Raw genomic sequence first — 8,585 nt, forward strand, 5'->3', positions numbered from 1 at the left:
ACTAGGTTCGAAATTGTGAAACTGGAGTTATAATTTTTTTTTTTTTGAGATAATGGAGTTATAATTTTTACTTGTAAGGTTATGTGGATTTTTTTAGATTGAATTCAGACCGAATTAACGTGCTATGTATTGGTTAGAAACCATCCCACCCAACTATTGGATGTTAACCTTTCCAAAATCTCCAATGAACACAACAACGATGACTATTGACGGCTACTCCAATATCATTCGGCGATACAATCAAATGTCCCCGATCGCACACCCTCAACCACAATAGATCATTTGATGCATGGTTTACGTAATGTAGGGAGGGGGAAGGCGACAATTACGAGAGGATCGCCTACTTGAGGACTCCCTTCTCTCTGTTTGCCGCACCACCTCGAAGGTCTACTGCCCGCTGGTATCGACGCGTGCAAGAACAAGGTCGAAGCGGAGCTCATGTGGGAGTCGTCGCAACCGCGAGGGTCCAAGATATGCACTAGGTTTTTCAGCCCCCCCCCACTGCCTAACCCTAGCCGCCACCCTTCCCATCTCCTTCCTCGCTACATGGAGGATGGTACTGGGTAAATCCCACGCAACGGACGACGGTGGCGGGCCCTTCTCCACGGGTGGTGGCCCCTTTCATCTAGCGCCGGCTGGTGGGCAGCGGGATTTTGGCAGCGCGGTGTTGCTGATCTCTAGAGGCGATCTTGGCGCATATGACAATGGTGTGGGATCCCTCTGCTCCGTGGTGCCACCCATGTAGCTACAGCCGGCACCGTATGCGTCGGTGGCTATAGGCGGCGGGGCGGTTCGTCCTGGTTGCAAAGGATGCCTAGCACCATCGTGGTGCTGGCGTTGACGAGATAGGTGGTCATGGCCATGGCATGGCCGAGTGTCACAACATCTCCGGTGATGGTGGCGGACCGACCTCGCGGTTGGTGGCGATCTAGCTAGATGCATGTTTGGGGAGGCGTGGTTGTTGGTGAAACCGAGCCCGACTTCGGTAGTGGCGGACGATGCGGCGCCTGCTCGTCGCTACCTTGTTGAAGGCATCATTGTTATAGCCCATCTCCTTGTCCGGGCTGCTTTAGGGGAAACCCTAGTTCTAGGTCTCCCGGACCGGACGATGGCAACGCGCCGCAACACCCTTCTGCTCTTGGGGCATCGTATTTTGGAGCATATGATGGCTGGAGGGCTCTAGCTAGGGTGGAGCGGAGTTGTTCTTACCGTGTCGACATCGGTGGGTCGCGGCAGCGTGGAGCCGCGAAGTCTCCATGGAAAACGCATGCTGAGGTGCGCACACAGGGAGAAGGCGACGTCTGGCGCCATGGTGGTGTTATCGGTAGGATCGACGAACTTTATAAGGATCTTAACCGTGAAGAATGCTCGGCGGTCCGGTGGCGGTGATGACATCAGTAACATGTACATGAGGTACTTATTAAGAGCATGCGAACGGGGAAGAGAACATAGGTAGGTGATTTGGTGGGGCCAACGCCTCGTCGAGGCCGAAGCGACCACTCTAGCTAGGCGTGCGGCTGTCCGATCTTGATCGGGGCGGTGGTGGTGGGGCAATATTCCACCGCTTGTGTTAGATGATTTGCTTCCCAATGTAGCCTATTTTAAGTGGGTTTAAAATCGTGAAACTGGAGTTGGACATGTAATTCCATGTCAAAGGTTGTTTGGATTCAAACATATATATATATATATGGATTTCAATTTATTAGATCGAACTAACGTGGTATTGGTTGGAAACGACCCCACTTAACTATTCGATGTTAACCTTTCCAAAATCTCGAATGAACACAACACAGATCACTATTGCCGGCTACTCCAATACCATTTGACGACACAATCAAATGTTGCCGATCGCGCACCCTCAACCACCGTAGAGCATTTCCTACCTCCGACTAGTCACGGAGCATGTCAACAAGCTCATCCATGGCCATGATTGTCCCATGTGGTTTCCTCTATCCCTAAACAGGCTTCCTCTTCTTCACCATCTCCGACGACACGGGCTTCTTAAACGACAACACATGTCACACATCTACAATTAAGCAACAATGCCTATAGCGTATCCTCCAATACCAGATTTACGTGGATCTACAAATCTCTTCCAAAGACTAAACATTTACTACTAGCATGTTTTCTTCACTCAGTACCCGGCTCTGAGGTGGCTCACGGCTCACGCGGAAGCCTGTATCCATGGGAGAGCGAGAGGTGAGATGGAGAGGCACTTCTCCTACAGAGTCCCACATCGATCCAATGCGATCGAGTGTTGACCGTTATCATTAAGGGATTTGGACTGAACATTGTTTTTCCATATGACCTTGAGAAGGCTGGAGTTCACTATAACGGAACAACAAACCACAGTTCTCCAACATATCCGTGCAAACTAACAAGAAGGAAAAGGTTTTCAAAGTGTCGCATACTTCTAGAAGCATAAAATATGGACCGGAGACTTTATCAGGAGTAACATCTGATTTGCTTTAATTTTAGCTCTATCCTGCTACTAAGGTTCTTTTTTTCTCGTTCTCCATCCGAGATCCTTTATTTTTTTAAACACTATTCCAAAATTTATCTAAATCATTAAAATTTTGAGCACATTATTAAATACATGTAAATAACGGCCAAGAAAAAAACACTACCTGCAACTAAGAGATTTTTTTTAAAAGGACCTGCAACTAAGAGATGCATCCTAAAAGAACAAAATGAAATCACCTTGCAATTCAAGTTCAACACACTGAGACAGACCCTAGGAAACGGAAGACGTGTGTAACCGCAAATCCCACGCCCACAAAAGTACTTATTCTCACAGAAGCAGAAGCGTATATACAATCCTTATAAAGCAAATGCGTTAACGTGGAGCATGTTTAATTTGCAGAAGAAACTAATGGGACTCATGTGCCTACAAATTCCATATTGGTACAGACATCACTTGTCCTAGGGTAGTCACGTACGTAGCGTGAAGATTAAGTTCGCCCATATTGTTGCTTCTAGACAAGAGGCATATTCCTGTAGAGAGCTCGATTTGTATCGAAAGGTCCACAAGGATGTTGCTTGTCCACCTCATCTATGTTGGTTCCTTTTTCGAAATGGAAAATATGGGAAAAATTGTCTTGGCCCACTTATAATTGTACCAATCGGTTGTCATCTTACCTCAATTAACAGGCATGCACAACAGCACAGAGTGGTAGTACCTCTGTTACTAATTATTTTTTTGGAATTGATTTTGTTTAGTCTACCCTGCAACTTCCAAAGAAAAGAAATGGAATCACAATGCAAATAAATCGGAGACCTAATACAGCTGACCCAATTCAATTCCAATTATCGTACGGCAGATCGAGAATGCGTGTGTAACCGTATGCCTTACTACTACTACTGCTTAGAAATTAAGCTATCCAAAGGAGCTCACAGAAATGTATATACCGGTTTTTATACAGCAAATGCATTGAACGCGCAGCATTTTTGCACAAGCTAATGGGCTGTCATGCATGTGCCTCGTGCCTACAAGTTTCATATTTGAAGGGACATCTCTTGTCGTGGTACTGTGAGAATCAAGTTCAGGACATATTGTTGCTTCCAGACAAGAGGCTTTTTATTCATAAAGAGCCCAGTCTGTATTATCGGAAGGTCCAAAGGGTGTTGCTTGTGACTTCTTCTATGTCCATCCCTTCTAGAGTACAGGAGGCATAGATGGAGTTACATGGGACAAAATATGTCCTGGCCCACTTATAATTATACCACTTTCTTGTCATTTTACCTCAATCATCACCCATTGTACGAGTTCCATTTTATTACCTCTTGGAGCATTTCTTTTTGTTTCTTTTGTACAATTGGAAATGCATACATGGTTATTCTTTTTTCATACCTGATTTGGAGGACATACTATTTTTTCATACCTTAAATCTTTGTGTTTTTAATTGGAGTATCAGACTATTGCATCTGTGTAGAGAATGTCTAGTTTGTCTACAAGCGGAGTACAATATCATCCTATGCTACGAGTCTGTCTACGATTGTTGCACTCTAAGTGTTTGTCGAAATTCCTAATCCATGAAAGTGAAAGGGGACTTGGCAATGCTAATTTTGTGTGCTAATTCCTTAGGGTTTCAGGCTATATTGGAGCTGCTATTTTGCACCTTGCAGAGAATGATGGAAGAGGAATTAGTGTTTCGAATGGTACTCAACACGTCAGTCGTAGAATGAAAGCGCCGCCGTCCTCGGAGCATGCTCCGCCACCGCCGCCGCCGTCGACAAGGATGGTGAGCTCCGCCGCCGCCGCCAGAAAATGTCACGCGCACGCTCGGTCGGAAGGATGTGGTTGGGTCGGTTGGTTTGACTCAGGGCCACCACTAACTTAACCAAACCGTTAACTAACCTAACTATCTTCTTAACGGCCATTTTATGGCACGGGTGGCCCTGAGCTATTTCCTACCTAAACAACATCGTATGCTAGCTATTTTCACGAACAACGTCGGTTTCATCCAACCATGGAAAACGTCGCACATGAGCTATTCACCCCGTATTAATGGCCCAACAGATGTAATTAGTTTGTATTTAGCCCAATAATCCAAAGCATTACTGATGTGCTTTGTATGTTCCTAAGCCCAAAATGAGCCCATCTTTTAAGCCATAGTAGTAATTGCTCCTTGTCGTTGGTCTCTATAGACCTAGCGGTTCAGATCAAAAGGCAACTGTTCGTCCGTGCCGCCGTCTGCTGAAGCTCTAATGGCCAGATCCCAGACGAGATGCCACCACCGTGACGGTATGCTAGCCAAGCTGCTGCATCTAGTTGATCCTGTCGCCATGCCAACGCCCGGCATGACGTGTGTCCGTGCCATCGAGCCCATCTTCTCAAGCACTCAAATTAAAGGTACCATGTCGCTAGTTTTTGTTTAGGAGATGCGTGATGTACAGTCTAATTGTTCGGTTGACCTTGCATTGCATATAAGCCAGATGATTAATTTAGTAATTAGATATATCTTTCGTTCGATGCAGATGACATATTAGTTATTACATCACTTTTCTATATTGGAAAGAAATTGCTACAAATATCACCTCCAATAAGATCATCAAATTGTTGATAGGACCTGGCTACATCGAGGTCGACTTTGATTTCGGCTAAAAGCGAAGTCAGTCCGACCAGGTGGTTAGTTCCTTAATTAAACGCACATGCGATAGAGAACTTTCCGTAAATAGATGCACGTGGGACCACAAGGACGTCCGTGCGCGGGAATACCGCGCAATGACCTGGTCCAAGCCTGCCTTTTTCTACCTGCTCCCGGCAGTGACCCCACTTTATAAATGCACCCTTCTCTGTGAAGACAAACAGACTACATCTCAATAGAACACGCAGTAAAACCAGACGGAAAGGACATTCTGCTACATCGTGTGGTTCTTCAGGTCTGGTTCTGCAAAACTGCAGCTTGATTTACTACATCATTATGTTCAATGTTGATTTGCTACATCCCCTAGTTCAGAAATCCCGAAGCACATACAATAACTACCCCCCCCCCCCCTCCAATCACCTGTAAGTTTGGGCACCTCTGATTCTTGTCTGCTACATCAGGTTGTAAGTGGGCCTGCCTGCGGGAGTCCCGCATCGTGCCGCACAGGCCCACATGATTAAGTAGGCTTACGCGAGAATCCCTCTAAATAACAAGGCTTAGTAGCGGCAGCCGCACAGGCCCACATATGCCGCGTTGTGCAGCATGCGCGCATACGGCCGAGTTGCCCAGCGCTGCATGCGCTTGCTAGCTGCTCCTATGCAGAAAGCTCTCAGCCTATAACTGTCAGCCTATGCAAAAAGCTTCATTAACATTTTAGCACCAATACATTTTATTATAGAACACCAAATAGTCAGCTCCCATCCAAAGAAACCAAAAGGAGAAAAAATATTAACATTTGGACTACATATTGTTGTTCTAACTGTGCCCACAGCAAACGCTGCAGGCTAGAAGCAAAGCCATGAGCTGGAGCACTCCAGTTCCATATACATTCTTGACACAGAAGCTACAGGCATTAAGAAGCTACAACAAATTCAATACAGCTTCAGACAATGTCCATTCAGATCTCGAAGGAGAAAATGTGTACTCCTTATCTTGATTCTCTAGGAAAACAAATGCACTTCGAAGGGGTAAAGCAGATTGAAGCATCAAATATGTTGAGTTCCAACGGGTGGTCACATCAACACAAGGACGACTGTATGTTTCACACGATCCTTCTTGTATAATTATCCCAAGAAACTTCTCGTATCTTTGTTGTGAGCTTCGCACATACTTCACACTCTCTCTAATGTTATTGATAATAGTTTTTAGCACTCGAAGACCATCTTGAACAATTATATTAAGCACATGTGTAGCACAGCGGAAATGAAGTAGCTTCCCTTCTAAAAGCAGAAAACCTTTCATCTTCAAGTTTGTCCTCAATAAGTTGACCATGGCAGTATTTACCGATGCATTATCCAATGTAAAGCTAAACACTTTGTCCTCTAAGTTCCATTCACGAAGGCTGTCTAGAACTATATTGAAAATGTTAACAGAGTTGTGCGGAGTCTCTAGCATAGCAAACCTTATAATATGTTTATGAAGAATCCAATCATTAGAAATCCAATGACAGGTCATGCAGAAGTATCCCAGTTTCTGGTTAGAGGTCCACATATCTCCTGTGAGAGATATGCGAGAGGAACAATTTTCAAAATAATCTCTCAATGCATTTCCGTGATCGTTAAATGCATCCATACAATCATTTTTTATAGTTGTCCTAGAAACATTTTCAAACCAAGGATTCAATGAAGCCGTGAACTCTCTAAATGGTGCATATTCAACCAATGAAAATGGCATTTCATTGACAACAATTAGTTTTACCAATTTCCTTCTCGCGACCTTGGGATCGTACTTCCAATTGGGGTCCTTTGAATCAGAACGACCCATCCTATCAACCATTTCAGTCATTGCAGTTTTTGCATCGCATACCTTCAAATGTCGTTTGATATGGCTGATCCCAGAGTCTCTGCTAGCTGCAAATATTTGATGACAATGAATGCACCTGCCTTCCACAAGCTTCCCATCCTTATAGATAGGTTCAGCTTCTGTCCATATGGCTGATATCAACTTGCGGCGTCTTCGTTTTGATGCTACATGCATGGGAAAAAGTTCAGTTAGCACATCAAAAGCAAACAAAAACTAAGTGAGCAACATACAAATACATGGAAGCACGTAAAAAAAAATACATGGAAGCAGATCATACCATGTGAATTGGTAGTTCTTGTACCAGGTGAAAGATCTTCAAGAGAAGGGGAACTTAACTGAGTAAAACTTGGTGGGTGCTGTGATGTCTTAGGTGAACCTGTCATCTTTGCTCTTTTAATGGAAGCAACCCTTTCTATTACTGATGCTCTTTTCACTGCTACAGAACGGGCAAGCATATTAACTCCTGGTGAACTTGTTAATTGGACTGGAGATCGAAGTAATGGACTGGTTGACTTTGAACCCACTTGGAAGGTCTCCTAAAAATTAAGACGAGACAATTAAACTAGGGATTAACATGTGTTTGAAATGATCATGAACTAAGTAAAACCAAATTAGCCAAAAAAGGAACCTTGATATTTCTTATTTTCTCTGATCTTGGCTTTCGGGTTTTCCCTTTGTGAAGCTTGCCCTCTCCCAGTTGAATCTGAGATGCCTATTAAACAAAGAGAACTATGTATTTTAGGCTCTGTTCAATAATTCCTATTAAACATATGTTTGAATAAAGAGAAATCATTATGCATAAAAGGTCTGCAGCGCATAGAAACAATCAAGAAAACAATATCCCAGCAAACTTTGGGATATAATTTATATAGCCTAAAAGAACAAAGTAGTCACATCTTCCTATCCTAAAAACCAAATTTGATACTACTGAAATAGCATCATAATACCATCTTTTCTAGGTTTAACAATTCGATCACCATATGGTGCTGTTGGACATGGTGGTCACTACCACTCACAGTCACCAGAGGCTTTCTTCTGCCATGTTCCTGGCCTGAAGGTTGAGTTTGTACCCCTAATATACTATGTCGATGAACTGTAATTCTTGTACTATAATAAATAATTAGGACACAAGTGTAAACCACATTTTCTATTTAAGTTAGAAAACTTATTCGTAAAATCAAGTATTATAGCAATATCAAGCAACATTTTCTATTACTCCTGCCTGAGACTCTACTGGACATTTCTGAAACTGTACCAGCCAGATATGCATGTTCAGTTGCCTGTTCAGATTTTGCCCAAATATTAGTCAAAGTTGATGGTTCAGAATATTCTATCTTACATTTTTTTTCTGCCATTGCTTTCCTGATTATACTAAGAAAAACACAATTGCAGTGCTGGAACAAGCATGTGAAGATGCTGCAAAGGTTAGTTATTTACACATGTTCTTGTATACGAAATTCAGTTAACTGGTTGCATGCCAAAAAAATCTGAAACAGCTAGCATCAATATATATTCAGTATCTATAAGTAGCTATAAGTAGTATCACCAGAACGAATAACAAGCAATAGGATATCTACAGAGCCATGGCTAATTTGTCCAGATTGTATCATATGCCTGTGCTAGTTACCACTGAAC

This window comes from Lolium rigidum, chromosome 3 (assembly GCF_022539505.1).
Source record: "Lolium rigidum isolate FL_2022 chromosome 3, APGP_CSIRO_Lrig_0.1, whole genome shotgun sequence".
Classification (NCBI taxonomy): domain Eukaryota; kingdom Viridiplantae; phylum Streptophyta; class Magnoliopsida; order Poales; family Poaceae; genus Lolium; species Lolium rigidum.